This window comes from Phoca vitulina, unplaced genomic scaffold (assembly GCF_004348235.1).
Source record: "Phoca vitulina isolate PV1807 unplaced genomic scaffold, GSC_HSeal_1.0 scaffold19, whole genome shotgun sequence".
NCBI classification, from domain to species: domain Eukaryota; kingdom Metazoa; phylum Chordata; class Mammalia; order Carnivora; family Phocidae; genus Phoca; species Phoca vitulina.
In genome coordinates this window covers 29,881,296-29,906,017 of record NW_022589722.1, presented here as the reverse complement: position 1 = coordinate 29,906,017, position 24,722 = coordinate 29,881,296, and the positions used below count along the sequence as shown (strand labels likewise).

At 58.9% G+C, this 24,722-nt stretch overlaps 1 protein-coding gene across 1 annotated transcript in view; it reads left to right on the top strand.

Annotated features, from left to right (window-relative positions):
• Positions 1 to 21,691: 21,691 nt before the first annotated feature.
• The window catches only part of SHISAL1 (shisa like 1), a 133,092-nt gene continuing 130,061 nt past the window's right edge, over positions 21,692 to 24,722 (top strand). The window contains exon 1 of the mRNA XM_032416384.1: positions 21,692 to 21,823. The gene's annotated coding sequence lies outside the window, so the exon portion shown is untranslated. The remainder of the gene's footprint in view (positions 21,824 to 24,722) is intronic.

The following is a 24,722-nucleotide window of genomic DNA, read 5'->3' as shown; positions in this document are numbered from 1 at the left end:
GACGACCCGGTGGAGTGGACTTGTCCCTCGACATGGCGGTGTCCTGTCATGCTGTCTTTGCTCTGAGTTAGAGGCAGGGACAGGCGAGGGGGTGAGAATGCCTGGAGCCCAGTGGGTCCCTGCTATGCTGCCCTCTGGCCTCAGCCCACACCACCTGCCACCCCCAGATAGAGATGTGAAGCTAAAGGGTGGTAGCCCAGCCTGGGAGAGGGCAAGGAGGGCTTCCTGGAGGAGGTAGTCTGGGCCTTAAAAGATGAATAGTATGAGTAGAATGGGTATGTTCTCTCTCCTCTGAGCCTCAGTTCAAGCATCACTTCCTCCAGGAAGCCTGTCCTGATCTCACCCACCTGGCAATCCCCTGTGACAGGTGACCCTCTGGGTCCCTCTCCTTTGTAGTCCCTGAGAGCAATGGGATTACATGGTTACCGTCACTCCCACCAGCAGACTTTGGGCTCTAGGAGGACAGGGACCATGTCACCTTTGGCCCCAGGATCCAGCAAGAAGCAGCTGCCGATATGAGCACAGGCTTCGTCACTACCGAACAGCATGGCCAGGGTTTTAATCTCTCTGCTCCTCGAAAACCCAGCCCCGTCCCTGTTTCACAAAGGCCGCCCGTGCCCGTCTGCAGGAGAGAGAGGAAGAGGCTCCTCCCTGGAGAGCTTCCGCACGCTGCAGGCCACGTTTCAGCTCTCCCCTCCCCGCGAAATTATCTCTGTTTCCTTGGGTCTGCTCCAGGATTGCTTTTCCCCAAACCCTCCTTACGGAGAACACAGCCATCCACTGCGTGCCTCCCAGGCATCCCCGGAGAAGCCTCCGACTGCGCGCAGGCCTGCCTGGCGGGCTCCCCGCTCCGGGCGCCACTTAGCGTGTCAACAGCAGAGCCCGCGTGTGACTCGTCCCGGCCCAAGAGCTGGCGGGAAGAGGTGCCTGGTGGCTCGGCTGGAACGCGCTGCTTGCGGATAAATTGCGTTCTGCAGCTCAACTGCCCAATTCCTCAAAGAAACTGTCCAACCATGTCGGGGGAAATCCCAGTAAATCTTGGAAGCCCCTGCTGGATGCTACAAGTCAGAGACACTGAAGGTTATTAGAAAAATTACTCCTCCGTGTGGCAGGGGTGCGGGGCGGGGGGGCAGGCCTGGGGCTCTGGAAGCAGGGGCTGTTGTCTTGGGGGGGCTTTGGGCTGGAGTCTGAGTCCGGAAGGGAGTAGGGCACCCCAGGCCCCCCGGGCCTGTGCACATGGGCAGTGCTGGACTCTCAGTCATGCCCCCTGAGCTTTGGTGAGACTCGCCTTCCCCATGGGGCTCTGTTTCATTTTGCTTCCCCTTCTCAAATTCAAGAGCAGTAAGGCTGAATCCAGCAGGTTCTGTCTTCCCAGCGTCCACCCCATGCACAGTCTCTCCCACTCACGATGTGAGCTCCTGGGCTATAGGAGGGGGCCCTGGGGCCCACGCACACCGGACCCCCATCCACTCACATTCTAGCTCTGTTCAGTCCTCACACAATCATGCTCAGGAGCCCCAATTAGAGGAAGCCCCACATCCACAGTCTCCCCTGTGTCTCTCTTCTCCCTCCTTCAGCCAGCCCTCTGGGAATATCGTCTACACTCACCGTCCACACTGCCTCCCCCCTCAGGGTGTGGGAGCAGTGGGCTGGGGGCTCAGGCACCAGACTGGGGATCCAAGGTGGCTGCCCAGACAACTCATGGCGCACGGTACCCCCTGGGCCGATCCTACCTCTGCCTCAGGCTCTATCTGCTGCATCTGCCTACCCTGAGGCGGGCACGTCTATCCCCAGAGACTGTCTGCAGGTGTTCAGAGCCTAGGGCTGGAACAGAGGCCAGCCCGGCCTCCTGCACCTGTCCCACCACAGAGCACTGTCCCAGGAGTCTGAATGGTGGGCAGGAGCATAGAGCGGGAGGACCAAGGCCCAGAGGGTTTGAAATGGGCAGCCCAGCTGCTGGGCCCCGAGGGGCAGCCCCTACCCCCTCGGAGCCTGAGCCAGTCTTCCGTGTGTTGTGGTTGCTCTGGAAACCAGAACCCCCGGCCTTCTTGCCCACCCAGCCGCCCAGAGCTGGGGCTGGAAGGAAGGGGGCTGAGTGCGGTGAGCAGGGGCTGCAGCTGAGCTGGCTGCGCTCCTATCCCACCCTTTGGCCCCCTGTGTCCCCGTGGAGGCAGTGAGAACCCCCGGGGCCCAGCCTGTGGCAGCTGGCTCCTAGGACCACCCAGGGCTGTACGGTTTGGCCTGTCTGCCACAGCAAGGGGCAGAGAGGAGGGACTCTGGGGCCCTGGGGGTTCCAGAGACTCAGTGGGGGAAATATATAAAGCAGGTATGGGAAGTCTGTCTTGAGAAATTCTCTGAGTCTTCTGCCAAGCAAGCCCACCCAGCTGCCCACGTACTGGAGGGCTGGGAGTGGTGGGGTGCCCCCCTGCATGCCTTGCCCTGCCTTCCCACAGAACCAACAGTTCTGAGGTTTTGGGGATCCTGGTCTCAACTGAGCTCTAGGAGCAGAAAAGGGGAGAAGGAAGGCTCCAAAAGCTTCTCTGCACAAAACCCTGGCCAGACGCTCTTCAGGATCCGTTTGCAAGAGTCTCAGGGAGCGTAGCCACTCCCAGCTGATCCTAATTGAGCTTGAAAGTCCTGCTAGATTGTAGGCCCAGCGTGCAAAGCAGGTGGGCGTGCACCCCCTCTGCAGGTATCAGACCCAAGACCCCTCCGCAACGGGCGTCTGGCAATGAAAGCCCTGAAGGTCAGCTGCCCGGACAAAGCCCCTCACAAAAGTGCTCCACACTTGGCCTTGTGCTTTCTCAGCCAGTCTGTCATCCACACCTGACGTCCCAGGGAGGCAGGCCGGGCAGGGACGGTCATTCCCATTTTACAGGTGAAGGAACAGAGGCTCTGAGAAGGCTCTCGATGTCACACGGTGAGAGCTGGATGTGAGATTTGCATCCAGGTCCAGGGCGTCCCCCCAGCACCGGGCCGGCTGCTTCCGTCTGGGCTACTTTGGGCCGTTAGTGCACTTCTTCCATCCATTCATTCTAGCACGGGCCAGTCACACTGTGAGGGCCTCCCGGGTGCCTGGCCGGGGCTGGGGGCCGCGTGCAGCAGGAGTAAAGCCCTGTGCCTGCCCCACGGTGCCTCATAAGCCAGTGAGAGGAGACATACTCCCTCCAGTCAGTGCTTCTACTCTTCCCTCCACGTGGAAAGAGTCACCCCTTCTTCACCTGGCCAGCTCCCCTTCACCTCTCCAAGCCCAGATCGAGGACTCCAACCTGGGTCCCCATAGACCTGCGGGGATACAAGTGGCTTGATTGGGTGATGGGGCGGTTGGAGGGACAGGTGGGGGCGCTTGGCTCTCCTGGGAGGGGCTGGGGAGCCATGGATAGATTCGGAGCACAACCAGTGTGCTCTGGTCTGCATCTTCAAAAGATGACTCAGCTCAACCTGGCTCCTGATAATCCAGAGGAGGTTGAAGCAGGTGAGTTGTGCTCAGCTCTGCAAGGAGACCTTTCCCTGGGGAGACAGAGCTTGGGAGACTCCTGGCTCTAATCCCGGGAGGGGAATTCCTGGGCCTCTGTATCCCAACCAACAGACTCGGGATCAAAATGTGCTTCCAGAACCCCGTTCTGATGGTGCTTGAACAGCCATTCATTGTGAAGCGGCTTCTGGGGCACGTGAGTTTGGAAGCATGGACCTCCTTCTTTCAGGACTTCATTCAGCGAGTCCTCTGCGGGCACCTACTGCGTTGGAGGCCCCGGTCGCAGGGCTCAGTCAGCCCCGAGTCTGTGTCCCTCACGATGGTCTCCCCTGTCATCATCACTCGAAGTCCGCGCCTCGCGAGCCCACGTGCCAGCTGGGGCAGGGGCGATGAACACACGCGTGCCCGAGGGTGCACTGTGGACCCCTAAGTGAGGCATGGGGACAGGTACCCCGTCTGCTTGGACCTCAGGATGCTTTCTTCCAGGCACATCTCGTAGGACCCTCAGCCCAGGCTCTAGGGGTCTTGGTGCGTGGACTCATGACGTGATCACACAAGCTGGAGCGCCATGTCCACTGGGAGCGTCTGAGCCCTGGGGGAACGACCATGGTGGGGAGGTTGTCGTGTCCATTACTTCCTCCTCCAAACACGGGCCTTCTATGACCCAGGCATCGACTGCATGTCAGGGGCCAGCCGGGCGGGGCCCTGCCTGACTGCTGGGGGGAGGGCGTTCTGTGCTTTGTGGGAGAGCCTGGGACACCCTGAGCCCACATCGCCCCGGGCTCTTGCTGGGTCCCCATGTGGACATTCTAGGTCCGCTAACAAGTCATGTTGCCTGGGGCAGCCTGAGGGCTCCTCTGGGCTCAGCTGTCTGACCTGAAGAATGGGGGTAAGTGTAGTAACGGGTCGGCGTGTGGATTAAACGAAGGTGCTTGGGACTTAGAATTGGGCCTGGCACAGAGAAGGGCCCAGCGCCTGCTGCCCTGGTTGTGCCCATAGCACAGAGGGAGAGACTGAGGCCACTCAGCGAACAAACGCGGAGCTGGGATCTCGCACCCACGTTCCGAGCCGTCGCACAGCCCGGCCTTCCACTTTGGGTGTCCTGCGGGCACGACAGAGTCGAAAAGGAGATCGCCGAAGTCGGGGTCAGACGGCAGTGCCCTTAAAGATCCTCCACCCACTCACGCAGCTGGCGTTTCTTGAGCACCTGCTCTGGGCCGGGCCCTGTGCTCGGGACCCCAGGCCCACACAGTAGACAAATGCTGCCTCCAGGGAATTTCTGTGCAGGAGCTGGGGGTGGAGGGACACGGGGGACAGATAAGCAAATCAAGAGATGGACAGATGGATCAGTCAGGGAGGACAACAAGACGGAGGAGGTGGTGCTTCTGCCCAGAGGGAAAGACAAGGAGGACGGGCCGGCAGAGCTGTGGGGAAGGGGCTCCAGTGGGTGGAAGGGCAGGGCGAAGGTGCAGAGGCCTGTGGGGGCAGACAGGAGGCTGAGGGCTGGAGGGCAGGGTCCATGGGGTCAGACCCCACTTGCTGTGCCCGTTGGGAGGTTGAAGCAGGTGAGTCGTGCTCAGCTCTGCAAGGAGACCTTTCCCTGGGGAGACAGAGCTTGGGAGACTCCTGGCTTTAACTCCTTTCTCACACCCAGCACCAGGTTGGCCAGACCTGAGGGCCCCACCGGCCACCGTCTCCCCCACGAGGAATCCATCGCTCCCTCCCTGAGCCCAGACACAGCTGTGGACAGCCCTCAAGCCATCGACCTGGAGAGGTCAGCATCCGCCAGCCTGCATATGATCAGCAAAATCATTACCATGGACTCCTGACGCTGCCTCCCAGTCCAGGGGTGGAGGGGCGCCGGCCGGGAGGGGAATGCAGTCCACGGGCTGAGGGTCTGCCGGACTCTCTGTGGGTTCTGGGCCGGCCTCGGCTCCCAAAACCTTTCACGGGGGATGGTCTGCTTGTCCCCGCCCCTGCAGACCCTCCTGTGACCCCTGCCACCTCCATGTTTGGTCCGTGGCCCCCAGGCCCTGTGGCGGAGGAGTTCAGGTGGTTCCTTCCATATTTCTCCCTGTGCAGTTTGAACCTCGAAAGCAGGAGGGACCATCCTTCGCTGGATAGATTTCCTGTCTGTGGGAGCTGGATGAATTACCATCTGCTCCCTCACTCGGGCTTGTCACTTCCAGTTTAACAAGCCCCCAGGTGACGCCGCAGCCAGCCCACTACGCGCCCGCATGCCAAGCTCCCTTTCCTTCCCCATCTGTCTCCGCCGGCCGGGCCCCCAGAACACAGGGTGCTGTCCTGAGGGGCCGGGGCTCTGGGGGTGGCAGGCCTGACCCGGGGCTACAGCTCTGCTTCTCACATGCTCTGTGACCCCCCAGCCAGGGTCCCCTCCCCGGGCCTCCGCTCCCTTGAATATCATCTTCCAACATTGATAGAAGGGGTGGTAGCAAATCTGGGTACGTGAGTGCATTGGGGGGGGTGGGTGGTCCCCTCCTGCAGCTCATCCCCTTGGGCAGCTTGTCCCTTCCTGCAGCTCATCCCCTCCTATAACTTGTCTCCTCCTGCAGCTCATCCCCTCGGGCAACTTCTCCCCGTCCTGTAGCTTGTCCCTTCCTGTAATTTACCCCTCCTGCAGCTCATCCCCTCCTGAAGATTATCCCTTTTTGTAGCTCATCTCCGCCTGTAGCTTGTCCCCATCTGCAGTGTGCCCTACGTCTGCTCCCACAAGTCCTGGCTGCCCCTGCGGCAGGGACACGAGGGCGGGACGCAAGAGCCAGGCCGGCACACCAGACCCTCAGCAGCCCACCTCTCCTCCCTGCCCCGTGACCTCACCTGTCAAGTGGGGTTTGGAGTGCCCCCCTGCAGAAATGGTAGGGGTCAAATGAGGGACAAGAGGGAAGGCTCTGGCTGACTTTCCACCGGGTCACTCGGCATGCAGTTGACCATGGGCATTTAGCGAGCGTCCAGTCAATGCCAAGCTCTCGGCCGGAGGCCAGGTCCCCTGCCGGCGCACGCAGTAAGTACCGCTAACTATGGAGCCTTACTGAGCACCTGCTGTTCACATCCTCCTATATAAGTCACCTCCTTACTCAGAGCCTGTGGCAGTGTCCGCTCTTGTCCCCAATTCACAGGGTAACACAGGGTCTGCTTCTGGGACCCCATGCTGCTTCTGTGGCGTCTGGCACATTCCCTGGTGCTCATCGGGGTTTGTGGGTAATGTAATGGCTGAGCAGCATCTTTGTCCAAGAACAAATTGGGATGGAGTATTATGGAGCCTTAAGAGGGACGGGAATTCTGACACCTGCTACAACGTGGATGGACCTTGAGGACATTGTGCTCAGTGAAATAAGCCAGCCGCAAAAGGACAGATTCTGTAGGATTCCACTCATATGAGGTCCTTAGAGTCATCAAATTCACAGGTACAGAAAGTAGATGGTGACCGCCAGGGGCTGCGGGAGGGGACGGGGAGTTAGCGTTTCATGGGGACAGAGCTTCAGTTTAGAAAGATGAGAAAGTTCTGGAGACGAGTGGGAGTGACGGCTGCACAGCAGCTGAGTGTACTTCACGCTGCTCAACTGTACACTTAAAATGGTTAAACGTCTCAATGTTTATGTTATGTGTATTTTACCACAATTAGAAATAAATTAATTTTTAAAAAGAGAACAAAACGGGACCAGAGCTGCACAAGGGACCAGGAGGGACGAGGACATTTCTAGAGCATCTACTGAGTGCCAGGCACTGGGCCAGGGTCAGACCCAGGCACCACAGCTTGATAACCTGGGGACAAACAGGAAATGGGTTCATTTTTAGATGTTTCTAGAATCCAGATGCTTCTGGAGTGTAGACTCTAGCCATTAGGCCAAACTACAGGGCAGCTTTCAATACTAAAGCCATTACATTCATCTTCTTTCCCTTCTTCCCTTCCAGGTCCCACTGCAGCACTCCTCTTCCTTAGATTGGACAGTGAGATACCCATTGTTCCTCTTTCGCTTTTTGCCTTGGCTGCTAGGAGGCTTGGGGTAAAATTTCATCCTCACCCTCAGTTGCTGTATGACCTGGGATTGGGGTATGCTTCTGCTTCTCCCTCCATGTGATTTCATTTTCCTGTTTCTATTTCCAGTGATACTGTGTGTGTGTGGTTTCCCTTATCAGGCGTCCAGCCTGCCTCCCTGTCTCAACCCCCATCATCTGCCTTCCTCCCCCCCCCCCCCCCACTTTCTGCTTCTGTGAACACCTGGCCATTCCCCACTTCTCCAGGCCCCTCCTACCTTCCTTATGTCCATACAAGTTGCTCATGTGGCCTGACAGCCTCTTCCAGCCCTTCTTTGCCTCCTTCAAGTCCTCTCTCCAAATATTGCTTCCTCCAGGAAGCCCTCTCTGCCTGAGCAGGATGAATTGTTCCCTGTGGCCTCTGCAGCCCGGTGTGCTTCCCACTGTCCTGCTGGTCATTGTCTTCTGTGTACTGGTCCGGATCCCTGTTCGGCCACTGGAACCAGCAGTGGACAGGCTCAATAGCCCATTCAGCTCTGGGCCAGCCCAGGGCCCAGAACAGAGGAACATCAGGGAACGTTGGTTCAGTAGTGAATGGATGAATGAATGAATGAGTTAGAAGTCATCCCAGTGCCATTCTGAAAGATTCAGAAAGATTCACATGACCGAGGGTCTCAGGGCCTGAAGGCGCAGCTGATCTCTCCCTGCCTAGCACCCCCAGTTAAGGAGGGGAAAATCGTGTCCGGAAGGCAGTGCGTCCAGGTCCCCGAGGCTCACCAAACGGCTGTGTCAGCCATTCCTGAGTCCTGAGGCGGGGTCCTCCTCCCCCAGAAGACTGCTCACTCCCTGAGGACAAACTCCATGCCAGAGAGCAGCTGCAGCTTAAAGACCTGTTGGATGAAGCCAATGAGGAAACGAGAGACAGATCAATAGAAAATTGGGCAAAGCACTTGAACCATGCACTTTAATAAAGGACAGGTTGAAATGGTAAAAAAAAAAAACAAAACAAAACACCCGCAAGATAAGGTGCTCAAGTGTGGGACACACCCAAACACCGTTAGCCGGGGTGAGCCGAGCGTGCCGCCCCGGGCCGGCCGCGGGGTCTGCGGGCACCGGGCTGAGCGAAGACGTAGGCGCACTTCACACAGTGTTGTCTCCTTCCGTAAGGTTCAAAAACAGACACGACAGGGACAGGGTGAACTTCAAGGAAACAGGAGGGGGAAGGTGGTCACTGGAAGGAGTACGAGGGGTCTCCAGAGTGTTCTGTTTCTCCACCTTGGGGTGGTCCATGGGGCGCACTCACCAGCTTTAGGGGGCTGGTTCCCGATGATTTGTAAGCTTTTCTGTGGGCACGTTATACCTCAGTTAAAAATGGTAAGAAACAAAAACAAAACACAAAGAACCCCGATGGAATAAATGAATGAGTGAGTCTCGGGAACAGGATCCAGGGGGTGCAGCCGGCCTGCCCGTGAGGAGTGAGACGCAGGCAGCCCAGGGCAGGGGGAGGGTTGGGCACCCCGAGTCCTACATTCGGGTTACAGCCCAGCCAGGCCACTGCCCTGAGCCCCACTTTCTCCGTGTGAAAGTGGGTGAGAAAGGGGCCCCCACTGGGAGGATCCACTGAAGCCCAGGATGTGGGGTGCAGCTCCGGGGTGGGGGAGGGAACCCCAGGCTGCCTGCACACCCCCCACGCAGCCGCCTCCGGCTTCTGAGACCATATGAGTCCCCCAGGGCTGTGTGAGGCAGTCCGGGGGCACCGGGCCCCACCAGCTCTGTCCTGCCTGTTCCCTCCCCCAGCGGGGCACCGTTTCTGGAGCTCAGCTCACGTATTTTGCCCTGTAGCCCGGGCAGCTCTGCTGGGCGCCCCAGTTCGACAGAGAACCCTCTCTCCCAGCTGTCAATTCTGCACTAGTTACCAGCAGAAGCTTGGTGGTGGGGGTCTCTGACCAGCCCCCCATGAGGCAGAGGGGACACTGGGCTGACAAAGGCCACCTCCCAGGCTCTTCACGCGGAGATGGAGTGGGCCCAGGAGTGGAACGCAGGCCGGACCGTGAACAGTCTGTGAGTCATTAGACGGCAAAAAGCCCAAGGGGCAGAGGACTGTCGTGCTGTCATGTGGTCTGGGACGCCCAGGCCGTGGATGGCGGATCTCAGCCCCCGAGATCGGGGGTGGTGGGGCAGCAGAGCCGAAGTTCTATTTGGGTGGGTTTGCATGCAAACCCAGGCGTGTGACCACTGACTGCTGTGTCCGTGTAGACACAGTTAGAAGCATCAGAACCGGGATGCCCGCGGGCATCACGGAGTCCAGCCCCATTTTATAGGTGGGGAAACCAAGGCCCAGAGGTGAGGAGGGGCCTGCCAAAGGCCTGCCGGGGAGGGAGCTGTGGTGACCAGCCTTGGTAAGATGGTGCTGAGTGCTACTCCCAGAATTTAACTAGTCTGTTGCGTTCATGCTGGAAGGTTGGCAAGGGTCCAGGACCGCGGGAGCATGATGGGCCCGCCGGAGGTCCACCGGGGTCAGAGCAACAAAGGAGCTATCAACCAGGGTCAGGACTTTGGACTGTTCTAGTAGCCACCTCCCCAGTCATGAATGTGGGTGGAGAGGGGAGGGGGGCCATCCACATGACAACCAGGGGACGGCAGGGGACGGGGTGGGATTAGGATCTGGGACATGTGCACGTAGAGGCCAAGCAGACATGCCGGTGGAGGGGCCGAGTGGGCGGTTGGAGGAGTCAGGATGGGGAGAGGGCCCCGGGAGGGACCAGGTGCCCAGAGAGAGCGTGCAACGAACGGAGAAGACATCCAAAGACCAGGCGCTGGGACCCGCTACTTGGATGCCGGGGTGATGGGGGGGCACCAGCTGAGGAGACAGAGGGGGCAGCCAGGGAGGTAGCTGAGAGGCAGGCAGGCGGGGGGCCTGGGGGCGAAAGATGAGGGAGAGCCCAGCCAGGCCGCTGAGAGGCCCAGCCAGGCATACGTGCAGAAGTGTCTGCAGCATGGGGGGTGCCAGGAGATGCCTGGGGGTCGGGGCGGCCACCACATGGGCCAAGAACCTCTGCGGGGTGCAGTGGTCAGGGACAGCACCTTCCAGAACATGTCCTTCAAGCCACCAGAGAGCGGCCAGATACTACGGCCCTTTCTGGTGGCAGAAGCACAGCGTGCGGGTGCTGATGGAGACCCAGGAAGGGGGGTGTGGGTGACGCCGAATGGGGGCACAGCGCTCGAGGGAGGGCTTGCCTGCACCGGGGGCTCGGGGCCGCGCGTGTGGGCAGCAAGGACCAGCCTAACCCGGTGGCTTCTAGCTCCTCGGCGAAGGATGAAGCCAGGTCACCGGCTGAGCGCGGGCGTGGGAGGCTGCGGGAGCGGGGAGGTGTGAAGCAGGCCTTTTGGAGGGTGGGGATGCGGTTTCCATCACGTGTTCTCACTCCCACGCGCACCGACGGAGCTGGTGCTTTCCTTTATACATAACGAAGCTCTATACATTCTGGATCGTCTCCATGTAATATCTCAGGGGCCTCGTTCCCGAGCAGGATAAACAGATCTAGGATTTCTGCACGCGCGCCATGGAGTGAGCGCAGCTGATCTGAACAGCCCCTCACCCCTGGGCGGGGGCACTTCAATGGTGTCCCATGTCCCTTCACCACCAGCTGCACTCGGACGAGACGCACGCTGCTCTCTGCGTACCTGCCGAGCATCTTATCCGAGGGGCGCTCACAAGGGGCCCTCCTGGTTCAGAAGGGTGGGTGCGCATTCCCAGTCCTGATAGGCCGGCCTCCCCGGAGGTAGAGACTGTGTGTGCCCCCGCCCGCTGGTGCGGAGCGGGTACGGTCCCCCCCAGGCCACCGCCGGCGTGCTGAGTGAGGACTAACGCAGTGCCGTTTTAATTTTCAGTTCCCTCATCACTCGTGAAGCTGAACATGTTTTATTTTTTTTTCTCCTTCAATATTTTACTCCTTTTCCTATTGTGCCATTGGTGTTTTCCTCACAGCCTTGGAGCGCACGCTCTGCAGAAGGAGGCCGCTCAGCTTCTTGTGTTGCTCACAGCGCCGTTCCTTCCCCCGACAGAGGTCTTTTTACTTTGGCTTCATTCTTTTACCATATAGGAGTTTCCTACTTTGGGGCAGATGATCTTGTCGGCCTCCGTGTGGAGGAAAGCGCGTCCCCGTTGTCCCTGCAATGAGACCCACCCTCCGTCCATCCGGAGGACTGCCTGTCCACGGCCCCGGGACCCGCCGGCTCATGCAGACAGACAGGGCCCAGGCTTCTTGCCCCAGGTCAGGCTGCCTCTGAAGGTGTCCCCAGCCACATGGCTCCCCGCAGGACCGGCAGGGCTAGCTTTGCCTTCTGCCCGTGGCTTGTCCCTTTGTGCCCTGTGACTGCTATAAATAAGTACCACCAACTTAGCTGCCCGAAACAACAGAAATGCATTCTCTCAGTGTGCAGAGGCCGGAAGTCCAAGACCAAAGTGTCTGCGGGTTGTGCCCCCACCCCGTGCTCTAGGGGAGGATCCTTCTGCCTCCTCCAGCCTCGGATGGCTGCCAGCGCTCCCAGGCTTGTGGGTGCATCCCCCCAGTCTCTATGTCCAGCTCCATGACCTTCTCTCCTCTCTTCCATGAGGACACTTGTCATTGGATTTAGCTCCCGCCCAGATAATCCAGGATCATGAGAGCCTTAACTTGATCACATCTGCAAAGATCCCTTTTCCAAATAAGGTCACATTCACAGGTTCTGGGGGCGTGGACACATTTGGATTTGGACACATTTTTGGGGGGCCACCATTCAACCGGCTAGAAGCATCTACCAAGAACCCCTGCCCACTCCACTCCACTCCACTCCACTCCAGCCTTCTGTGCTAAATCCCACCTCAGTTTCCCGGGATCCCAACCTGAGATACTGCTCCTCCCCCAAACCTTTGGGACTAAGGGACACGGTGGAGAAGAGGGGCCAGGCCCCAGGCCTACACCTGTCTGGCTGTGTGAATTTGGGTAAGGGCCCTCCCCTCTTAGAGACCCCAGGTTCCTGGCTTTTAATGAAGGAATTGTGTTAGATGCTCCTCAGGGTTTTTTTTTTTTTTTTTTTTGGCATCCTGGGACCTCACAGTACTCACATACCAGTATTATTGATTCTTGACTCTTGGGTCTTGAGTGACTCCTGGGAGCAAGAGGAGAGCAAATGCCCAGAGGCCTGGGACCTGCTCAGAGAGCTGAGACCAGGCTCCTCCCAGCACCCCCACCCCCACCCCAATGCCCCATAACAGCTCTGATGTAATTCATAATTGTCCATTTCTCCCACAATGAAAGCCACCAAGCGAGGTAAAAAAGGACTCTCTTTTCTAAAATTGCTTTTCTGCCTTCTTTGACAGAGTCTGTGGTGTTTGCCCGTAATTAATTCACTGCCTGGCGAACGGCAGGTCAGCCACTCAGGCTGGGAAAGAAAGCTCTCGAGAGAAGCAGAGAGGCACAGTTACGGCTGAAAATGAGTTTGCCCCGTCGCCTGGACCCGCCGCAGCTCGAGGACCGGAATAAATACATACAAATCCCGGCTTGCCAGGAACTTGGCCTTGCTGGCAGCAGAAGGGGACGTCCCCAAGGCTCCGACCGGCTTAATGCGCATCAGCACAGAGACCAGAATAAGTCTGACCAAAGGGAAGCTTTTAAGCTTCCCTGCGATTTCTCAGGCCTCCCGGAGGCCTCGAGACAAATGTGTCAAGCCAGGAGTAGCGGTGAGACTTTTCTGGGTGGTGGAATAGAGCAGCTGAGTGGTTGTAGAGTTCTGCTTTGCAGCTGGCTTTCTAGGTGACCTTGAACAAGGTATGCTGAAGGTCGTTTTCCTCTTCCCTAAAAGGGGGATAAGAAATTGCACGTTGGGGACACCCGGGTGGCTCAGTCGGTTAAGTGTCTGCCTTTGGCTCAGGTCATGATCCCAGGGTCCTGGGATGGAGCCCCAAGTCGGGCTCCCTGCTCGGCGGGGAGCCTGTTTCTCCCTCTCCCTCTGCCTGCCGCTCCCCCTGCTTGTGCTCTCTCTCTCTCTGACAAATAAATAAATAAAATCTTAAAAAAAAAAAAAAAAGAAAGAAATTGCAAGTCGATGGTAAGAACTCAAGACTTGTGCTTTGAAAAATCTGATCATTTCTCTTCAGCAATTAATCATAAGGACTCTAGCCGGGGGACTCATTGATGATACACATAGTGTTATGAACAAGGTAGTACTTCGTACTATGGAAACTTGGAACCAACCCTAACCACTGTCTAGAGGGGCTTGTTAGGAAGTGTAGACCATTTACATGACACAATATGATGTAACCAATAAAAATCATCCTCTAGAAAAATATCACTGTTAGGAGAAAAAGATATAAGACAGGGAGCATGGGGTCCCTGTCGGGAGTGCCCCACTGGGGACGGGAGGCAGACACAGACCCACCAGGATGCCCCCAGTGTGGCCGCACGTTTGGGAGCCCCAGAACAGGGCCTTCTATTCTCAGTGATGTTTACCTGCCGTAGTTGAGCGGGGATGGGGAGAGGGCCACCGAACAAGAGCGGATTTCAGAAATATGAGCGTTTACCCATGACCCGGTTCCAAGGCTCCCAACGCCCTAGTTCAATGATGGAGGATCCTGCCAGTCATGAGCACCTGTATTTTACCCACCACTAAGAGTTTTTAAAATACAGACAAACTGGAAACATTCTTTTTTTTTTTTTTTAAGATTTTATTTATTTATTTACTTGAGAGAGAGAGAGAGAGAAACAGCATGAGAGCGGAGAGGGTCAGAGGGAGAAGCAGGCTCCCTGCTGAGCTGGGAGCCCGATGTGGGACTCGATCCCAGGACTCCGGGATCATGACCTGAGCCGAAGGCAGTCGCTTAACCAACTGAGCCACCCAGGCGCCCAAACTGGAAACATTCTTTGATGGTGAGGGGCGCTCTGATTTCCAAGGTGTTACAGGATGGATCCTAGAACCCATCCACCATCATCTACTTCCTCATCTACTCTTGAGAATAGTCTTATAAAGCAGGAAGCACTATCCCCAGGGTACAGGTGAGAACCCGAGCCACTGCCTGGGTGGGATTGATAGAGGACGAGGGAGACAGTGGGTGACTTAGGAACCCGGGCAGTGGGCAGGGAGTCTGGGGGAGATGCCGTTCCTCCCTCTGCTGAGGGCCCCAGCCTTCTCTAAGGACGGGTCCCCAGGGGGCCCCTGTGTATAGCATTGGCGTTCATCACAGACCCCAACCCAAATCGATCAACAGGCTGCTGGGACCGTGTTGAGAAGGATCCAGAGGGCCAGTGAGGACCTGGTGGGAAAGCTTGCTGGCAAAGTCTTCAAGGGCATCAGCGGAGCAGAGGGGAGACATGGGCCAGGCCCGGCTGGAGAAAAGCTGGGACCACCCGAGACCCTCCCAACATGCCTGAGAAAAGTAGAATGACCTCCCCAGGATCACACTCATGCCCTGGGCCTCTCTGAAGCCCAGCCTTCACCAGCTGAGCCAAGACATTGGGAGGAGGTGAGGACGGGGCTGTCCAGAGTGGTCAGGGCTCCCCTCCCCCCAGGAAGGAGCCACAGTCCGGGGCTTCTAGAACCCTCAGGGATGGGGAGGCGCCCTGCAGTGTGCCGGCTCGTTTTTCACAGATTACATTCCATGGAGTCGGCCTGGCCTGGTAATTATTCGACTTCTATAATTAGCCCCAAGTTCCCCACAGCCAATGAGAACAATGTGGGGTGTGAGGGTGAAGCAGTGTGACTGAAAGCTTGACTCACACCCCAGAAATTTCCCACCACAGGGAGTGGGCTCCCTTCCCGGTCCTGCGTGAGCTGCCCACGTGTGCCGACGTGGCCGGTGGCTCCAAACAGCCTTTCAGTGGCCACTGGCGTGGTCCCGGGCGTCGTGACGAACAGCCTGTCATCCCCGCTGCGCCCCAGGAGATGAGTGTCCTTGTTGTTGTCCTCACAGCGTGATGGGAAGAATCCGGCTCAGAGAGAAGCAGAGGTGGGATTCGAACCCAGGACCAACAGACAACTACAACCCCACATCCTTGGGCCGCCCACTGCCTCACACTCCTCCCAGACAAGGGCCCAGGAGGTGGTTGTTGCTAAAGCTGGCTCTCTAGGACATTCTAGACAATGGCTTTTAGGAGACACATTTTCATCTTTAGGGAGATGCTGCTATGTTTTGAGGATGGGCAGACCTTCAAGGGGCCACAGCCAAAGACAGAGGGGCAGGACGGGGGGTGGGGGGGCAGCCTCTGGGTCCCCCGACCCCAGATCCAGGCCAGGATCAGACTTAATAGTGAGTGAGATTTCTTATTTCCTGACTGCCTCTGGGAACAGAGGAAAACAACTATCAGTTACATGCAGAATTGTCAGTCGGAAGAAAACTGTTGCTCTCCATTTAGAATTTACAAACAGTTAATTAAGCCCGCACCGAGGAGCACCCCCACCAGCCTGCTGGCCCGGGGGGAAGGGAAGGTGCCAGTGAGCAGAGCAGGGGGCTGCAGAATATTCCAGAGGCTCCAGCACATTCCGGGTCTCAGCCCCAGGCACACCGTCCAGGTCCCTGGGCCACTCTTAGCAAGACTGAGGCCACACTCAGGCTGACTTTTATGTAATTGGTCAGGGGCCAGTGGGGAGGACCCAGGCAGCAGCCTATTGTTAACCTTCTGGGGATCTCTCTGTGCAGAGAAAGGGGCAGCCACTGAAGGGAACTCTGTGGACTGAAGATGTGGCCTCTGCCCACTGGTGCCAGGCCTGCCTGCTTCCCCTCCCACCCCCTCCTTCCTATCCTTTCCCCCCTTGAGGCCCCCTCCTTGAAGCTGCACCCCCCTCGTGGGCTTCCCCTTGGTCACCCATGCCCCTGGGATTGGGGACTCTGAATCCAGCTCCAAGCCTGGACCCCAGTCCTGCTCTGGGTCTTTCCTGCTTCATGCCTGACTGTGGGACCTTGGGCGGTTCCCCTGTCCTGAGCCCAAGGTGGGAGCGTTATTAAGGCCTCAGGGAAGGGTGTTTACTTAGTTCCATCTGGAGTAAAAGGGAGGAGAGGGTGGAGGAGGGGGCCGTTGGTGGAAGGAGGGAGCCGGGCAGATGGCAAAAGGCAGGCAGAAGGCGTGAGGTGCTGGAGGGATTCCTACCTTCTCTTTCAAGGAAAATGACTCTCCATTCAGGAAATAGTTACCAAGAGCCGAAGGGTGCTAGCTGGTGTCAGAGGATAGGGACGAGTCCATTAAAATTCTTCAAGAGCCAAGTACCAGGGCTGTGCTGGGCCTGAGGACAGACCTGCTCTCGCTCCTGGCAGGATGCTCTGTTTGGGGAGACAGAGAAATAAGCAAAGAAACCTGTTGATAAGCATGATAATTTCAGGTGGCGATCCATGTTATAAGGAAAATAAATGATGGGGGGGTGGGGAGGTGGGTTTTGTTATAGAAGCAGGTCTGGAAGCATTCTCCCAGGAGGCGATTTTTAAACTGTGCTGGGAATAACAAGGAGGAACCGGTCATGCAGATCTGGGGTGGGAACATGGCAGAGGGGACAAGTGCAAAGTCCCTGAGGTAGCATAGAGCTTGATGTATGAGAGGAAGGTCTTTGTGGCTGGGGTTAAATGAAGGTGGAGTGGAAGGGGGGATCAGGAAGGGGAGTAGGGGTTGCAGAGCCTTGAAGACCAAATAAGGAATTTGAATACGATTCGAAGTAAAACCAGAGGCCAGGGATGATTAAAAAGAGGGAATGAAGCCACTTGGGACTTCTGCATTTTGCCAAGGTAACTCTATCTGGCAGCAGGCTACCCCTTCTGTGGTCAACAATTATGAAGTTGGGTTCAATATATGGGAGGCGGTGGGCAAAGGCCGTGTGAGACTGTGACCCTTGAGAGGAGAGCCCACCAGGGGAGCCCACGATCCCCGATGCTCCTCCAGGGGTGACCTCCTCAGCGCAGCACAGGGACCTGGGGCCCGAGCAGAGCTCAGCGGCCGCCGTGAGCGGGGAAGACACCGTCGGAGGTCAGGGCAGCTGGCCGGGACCAGCAGAGCAAGGTCTCAGAGCAGTGTGCAGAGAGGGGGACCCAGAAGTCCACGTGGGGTCCCCCGTGGAGCCCACAGTGGAGGGATGAGCCATATACGCTCAGAGCAAGACCACCCAAGACTTGTGGAGAGTGGACTCCATGGGGCTGAAAGGAAAACGGAAACAGTAGTGGTCTGAGCTGAACTGGGGGGACATCCAGCGTGGCCAGAAGGGAGAAATCTGAAAGCTTTGTTAGTACCCCGGCATCCAGCGGAGCCCCCAGAGCATGTCTCAGGGTAGGAGTTACACTGGACGCCCCCTAAGAAAGCCCAAAACCAAGCCCCCTGCCAGCTCTGCAGGGAAAACCGAGTTGGAGGTAAGGCCTGACGCCCCTGCGAACAAAAGATAAACCAGGCCCACAGGAGTTCAAGGGGGTCGGCGGCTCATTTATCTGCCGGCGGAAGCAGGAAGCACTGGTAGAGGACGGCAGCAGGATCCAGCCACGCCATCTGCCATCAGAAGGAGCCACCTGTGGGGGGCCAGGGGGGCCGGGACCCAGGAGAGGGGTCTCCTTCTAGAACCCCGGGGCTGTCTGTCCCCCGTCCCCCCAGGTTAGCAGATTAGCAGCAAACAGCACTGAGCACTTGGTGCCTGCCAAGCATCGTGTTCGCTGCTGAGCTCACGGTGGCAGGCCGGGCGGGATCATCACGGCCAGGGCTGTCGAGGTTGGGCACAGGTGTCCTTCGGCATTCTGCTGTGGTCTGCAGCCCCCTGTTCCATCCACAGGGAGGGTCAGGGGGCCCTTCCCCCCGACCCCTCACCACCAGGCCCCAAGTGTCCCCAAGCATCCTCAGGAGAACCTTCCCCACCTGCGGGTAGGTGAGGTCAACACCTCGCTCTCCCTGTCTTAGCTCCTCCTTAGGGGCCTGGCGACCCCACAGAGGGGCCAAGCCAGAGCCAGGGACCAGAGGGGAGGCTGGGCCCCACCTCAGAGAGAAGGCAGAAAGGGGCAGAGGGATGGGAACTCAGAGTCGGGCTGAGGGCTCCCTGGAGGAGGGGGCAACCCATCTCCCTTCCCTCTGCCTCCTCTTCTCTCTCTCCTCTTGGACACCCGGCCAGCTATCCCTCTCAGGGGCTCCCTGCCCCCTCTTCCTTCCCTCCTAGCTCCCCTCTCTCTCGGGTGCTTCTCTCTGCCTGTCTCCCATCCTCCTTCCCTGTCTCCATCTCTTTCTGCCTAAATGTCCCTCTCCCATCTGTGTGTCTCTCCGCGTGTCTCTCTCCTTGTCTCAGTGTGTTTCTGTCTGTCCCACCTCCTCCCCACTTCCCAATGAGTGACAAGGCAAGATGGGGCTAGAATTAGACCAGCAGCTGAGAGGCTACGGTCTCTTTCCTCTCGGCTCCGGCCCATCCCTCCTGGGGGCAGGTGGACTTCCCAGCCCTCCGGGCAAGGGAGACCCAGTAGTTAAAACCGTGACTTAGCCCTGGGTGGAGAGCCGTGGCCGTCGACTCACAGACAGGTGGGGTGGGGGTCCCCCCCGGGGGGAGAATGCAGTGGCCGACCAGATGCCCGCACACGGGGCAGGCAGGACCCGTATGCAGGAGTAGGGGTGCTCTGGGCTCGGTCCCAGGCTTCTCAGCTGCTCAGTCTGGAGCGCAGACCCCCATGCAGCTGGAGTCCCGAGGGTGGCGGGGGGTTCTGCCAGCACGTGGAGCGGGCCAAGCAGATCAGGCTGGCAGCGTGCCAGGCTGCGGACCCTGGAGACGCACTGAAGGGGCTCCTCTTCTGTAAAAGGGGACATGTCCTCCTTGGGGGGGTCTCTTCACTCTCGACCCGCCCTGTCCTTTCTGTCTCACCCCTCGGGCTCTGCTGTCACGTCTGCTTCTCGGCGTCTGAGATCATCTGCTCACGACTACCACATGCTGGCCGAATGCGCACCCACGGGAAGTAAGGGACCGTGGCGCATGGGGAGATCTGCTGGGGGGTGACTCCCCTCCAAACTGTAACTATCAACACGTATCTTCGGCAAAACTGGTCTTTCTATAGTTAGTTTATAATCTATTCACTTAGCTCAGATTGTGGAATTTGTCTGGATACTAAATAGTATGCAGACAACAGTTTGGAATGGTTGCATGGTGTGACATCATGCTGATGGCCACAACCCCCCGGACCCTTCCTTTGGGGGATTTGTTTATTTGGCCAACAAAGAGGAACCGAGGGCCCTTGGAGCCCCGCATAAGCAATGTTTCTGCCTTCGGGGAGTTTCTACCGTAATAGAGGAGACTGTCGTGAGCCAAACCAAGGACACAGAGCACAGAATCTCCTGGACAGGTGCCCTGAAGAATCTGAGCCTGGAGAGAACCAGGGCAGACCTGCTTCAAAGGGCCGGGGCAGGGTTGCTAGCTGTTCCAGAGGGCAGTGCAGGCGGACCTGATCTCCCCGCCTCCCTGGCTCCTAGAAGGGACCACTGGCTGCGCCTGGTTGGCCGCCCTGGGGGTGGATGGTCCTGGTTAAGCAGTAAGAGCCCAGACCTTCTAAGCAGCCCGGGGGGTGGAGGAGGCCCTGGGGCAGGCTGCCATCAGTGTCCCGGGTGGAGGGAGGGAGAACCCCTCCATGGCTATAGTTGTATTGCAGCGTCCAGGCAAGCTGCTCCCTCTTCCCTGGGGCTGGGGGACATAGAGGCAGGAATTCCCAGTCCCCGGCCCTTTGGGGAGGTGGCCAGCCCGTCCCCAACATACGGAGGAGGTGGCATTGGCCTGGCAGGCTGCAGAAGGAAGAGTGGCTCCTCGAAGACGGAGGGGGGCGGTGGGGCGGGCAAGCCGGCTGGGTCTGCAGGTCAGTAAAGGGCTATGTCCACGGAGTGAGGGGCGGCCTGGCCCCCACTCTGCATCGGGGCCAGATCCTGCCAAGGCTGAGTGGCTCTGTTAGCTCAAGCAAACTCGGCAAACACACACACAGATTAGCAAACTTCTTTGCCAGTGAGCGGAGTCAAAGTGGATGAGCAAACCCTGATCGCCTACTATGAGCCTGGCACCTTCCCCTTCCTTGCTGCGGCAAGCCCCGCGCCTGGTAGAAGGACAGCAAGGCCCAGGCAGGTCCGGAGGTCCAGAGGTGTGCTCCCCTGGGGACATCAGGCAGCTGCAGAAGGCAGAGGGGTCCTGTGGCCGAGTCCCAGGAGCCCATCAGTGGCCGTCTGGTCTGCAAAAGAGATGATGTTTCCAGAGTGTCCATTGCACAGTGGGTCAACAGAAGAGAGGGAGAGTGGGAGCGGCAGGGACAGCCGGGGGGCGGGGTGTAGCGGGACAGTAGCAGGGACAGCATGAGCCGTGCTGAGACTGGGAAAGGAGATGTGCCAGGGGACGGCTGTCTGATCAGGAGACAGGATGGGGGAGTGAGAACCCCAGCCACCCTGAGGGAACCCTGGGGCTCCGGGCCTGCCCCTCACCCTTCTAGACTTCAGGCTCCACACCTATCAAATGATACTCCCAGTGACCTTGCAGTTTAGTTAGGAGCCTCGTAGTGGATCTCAGAGAATGGGCATTTACCGAACACCTACTGTGTGCATCCACCATGGAATAGACACCCTGGGGGTTCTGATGGTGAACACAGCAGACAGGGACCTCCGTCCAGCTGGGGACAACACAGTGGACAATCGTAGCTATTCCTCTTTCCAGCCCACTTTCCCGTCCCAGCCTGCTTGGGGCAGGGTTGCCGCTGCGGCCTTTCATCTTCCAGATGAGGAGACTAAGGCAGCCTTGGGAGGGGACGCACCTTGTCCAAGCTGAATCCCACTCTGGCCACTGAGCCAGGGGCCGTCCGCGCCGGAGGGCCTGGGAGACCCCCCAGTCCAGCCCCACGCTTGTCAGATGAGAACACTGAGGACCGCATCCTTTAAGTGCCTCCATCTCTCTTCCAGAACATTCCCAGTAAGCAACAGCTCAGCCCAGGAATGGGCTCGTTTGAGCCGCTGGAAATCTCAGCTGGGATCCTGGCGTCTGGGGAAGGGCCGGGCTCTAAAAATAAACCAGTCGCCTCAGCCTGGGAGAGCAGCCGGCGGGAGCCTGGTGAGCAAAGCCGCCGCCTGAAGCTTTTGGCAGATGAGGGCGGGCCCAGCCCGGCCGGAGCACACCCCCTCTCCGGCAGCTGGCCCCTGGGGTGGGCTGGTGGCAGGTGGCAGCCAGGAATATTTGACCCCTGGCGCCTGGAGGCACTCCCACCCCCTCAGGCACACGCACGCAAACGCCCCAAGCTGGGACGAGCTCCACAGAGCCTGGCCAGGGCTGCTCCCGAGGAAGGGGCTGGTGGCGGGCTCCCGGGACCCCCAGAGTTACCCTCTGCGTGCTGGATAGCAACAAGCCTCAGCACAGGTAAGGGGACGCTTCGCCCCCTGGAGGAGGTAAGCCTGGGGTGGGGGAGCTCTGGGGGGTTGTCTGTGCCCTCAACTCCAGGGAGCCCCGACATGGGGAGGGGGTGTGACGCCTCTTCTCTCCCCTCTGCATGCCCCCAGCCTGGTGGGGAACAGCCTGCCCTTTGCAGCTCTGAATATTCTCAGCCACCGCCAAAATGTCAGCTCCTGTTGGCATAATTAGAAGCCACCGCAGGTTAATGGGTTGGCAGGAGCCGGGCTGAAAAGTTTTGGCGGCGGGTGCCGGCACCAGGTTCAGGGGAGATGGGCCTCCCCATTCTGCTCCAGGAGTGGGTGGGGGCCAGCCTGCCTCTGATGGGACCCGGGCAGCCGGACTTCTCAAGAGCACCATCTGGGGAAAATTCTCTAGAAAGATGGGGAGAAATCCCAGGGGCATACGGGTTCCCCAGCGGGTCTGGAGATCCCTGGTTCAAGGTTTACAAAGAGAAATGAGCCTCAGTGAGGGCTGCTTGGGCGCGGAGCCAGGCCCGATGGAACGGATTTGAGAGGAAGGGGCCCAGGACTGGAGCTCTGTGTCTTTGTCCCCTGGTGCTCGGAGGGGCTGTCAATCTGACATTGTGCCTCAATGGATTTCTGTGCCTGACTCCTGGGCAGGACATTCCGCTACAGGCCAGCTGATTAGTGCTACCGTGACCGCCTCCCACGCCCAGGATGGGGAGGCAGGGAGACGGGCTTGGCGAGGGGGCTTGCTGGCCACCTTCACCCGTGCATCAGAGGAGGGCAGGTGCTGGGGGGACCTGGGGACAGGCCAGACCCGCGAGGGTGGTCCAAGCCTTTCCCGGGCACCCGGCAGGGAGTCACTTGGGGAGTGGGATGAATCAGGATGAATTCTCACAGCCTGAGGGCGAGCTGGCCCCTGCTGTGGTCAAGTCCCGTGGCAGCACTGGTTCCGAGGAAGCCCCGGGGCTGTCACGGCGTCGGGTCCAGACACTTGGCTGCAGAGAGGGTGGGCCTGCGGGGAAGGGGTAGTCCGTGGACAGCACCACGTGGCCGCTCCTAGGTCTCAGACCGAGCATGTCTTCCTGTAATGCCCAAGGACCCTCCAGGTCAGACGTCCACACCCGTGCACCTGCCCCTGCCGCCGTCCTCTCTGTCCACACGGTCACTCAGACTCACGTCCCTGGGGCTGGTGCCCTTTGACCTTCTCCCATGTATCCCCCAGAACCCTGCTCAGGGGCCGCTGCGCTCGATCCTGCCCGGTCAGTCGAGCCCACCTGCCCCAGCCTTGCTATGATTCCCAATCCTCACCTGTGGCCTGCGTCACTAGAACCTCGCAGTGCTGTCACTGTTGGAACTGAGGCCCCCACTCCCCTGCTGTGTGGGTCATAGCAAAGCCCTGGGCCCCTCCAAACCTCAGGCTTCTCACCAGTAAGATGAGGCTGCCTTCCTCATGGGGATGCTGGAGGAGCAGCGGAAATCTCAGTAGGAAGGGCGTCCCAGCGCGCGGGGCAGCATGCTCGGGAGCGCTGAGTCTTCTAACTCCCGACCACTTCTGCCAGTGCTTGAGGCCGCGTCCCTGAGGGCCAGGACTTGGCACACAGTAGGTGTGCACCAGCGTGTGTGGGAGCCACGCACGCACACCTGCGCACAGGTGAGGGCACGGCTGCTCGGGCTCTGACATTAGCACCAACCCCATCTGAGCAGGATGTGGTCGCGACACCCGCAGAAGTGCCCTCTCCCTGCTCCCAGTGCCTGGTGCTCCCCCTGCCCCGCACGGGCCTCCCAGCTGACGGATTTGGGTCCAGGGCACGCGGGTCCCCTCCTTCCAGCAGGCGAGTGGAGCCCCGGGAAGCGCGAGGCCCTACGTCTTGCGAGCCGTTAAGGCGCTGGCCTTGGTCTCGGGAAAGTCATCTCTGTTCTCCGATCTGGTTAATTCGGTTCCTGTCTTACGGCAACACCCAGCCCTCCCCCCGCCTCCGGTGCCTCTGAAGTGAGTCCGTTCCCAAGAGCCCCCTCTGACCCAGCACAACCTGTGTGGCGACCCAGGAAGGTTGGGAGGTGCCCAGGGTGGTGGCTGGGCCAAGACCCACGGACACGGTCATGCGGAGCGTTGTAGCAAGGGGCCTGGCCACCCAGCCACGCTCCCGCCTTAGCCGCAGCAAAGCCCACTCGCCAGCCACCAAATGCCGGGCGGGGGCTGGCGGCTTGACACTAACCACTCAGTCCGCTTGCAAAGAAGAAAGTGCTCTAGAAAGAGACGAGTCAGCAGAACGATGCAGCTGTGTGTACTTAATAATGATGTGATGTGTATCTGAAGTCGAGGCTGTCCTGGAAACACACGGTGCCCGCCAGCCGCCTTGACAAAACTCCCGCCTTCCGCACCAAAGCTGGGCTCCAGCCTCGCGGCGGCCCTCACCTCGCTGGTTGGGGGCCCGGCCCTCTGTCACACTCCCCCCCGCTGCAGATGCTGGGGGTAAAATCTGCCCTGTGAGTGCCCTGCTGGGTTGAGCATTTCGCCATTTCATCCAGTAACTCTGCCCCTTCGGCAGGAGGGGTGCCTCTGTCCCCGCTCCGGACGCAGGTGCGTGTCTGTTGTATGGGGCAGCTTTTGCTTACAACGATGCTCGGTGACAAACAATCCCCACATCTCGGGGGCTTACAGCAACTGCATGTATTTTTTCTTGCTCTTGGGTATAGACTTTGGCTGATCTTGGTTGAGTCTGGCTGGGCCAAGCTGGGTTCAGCTGCACTTGACTCCAGGCTGTAATCCCTTTTGGGTCTGCCCCACGTTCCCAGGCTGGGGTCTGGTTTCCTCTTGGTGCAGCCGACGAGCAAGAGGCCAAGCCCCCGCAGCCAAGCCTAAGCTCACGAAGGTGTCTCTGTGCATGTCCCTTGGCTAT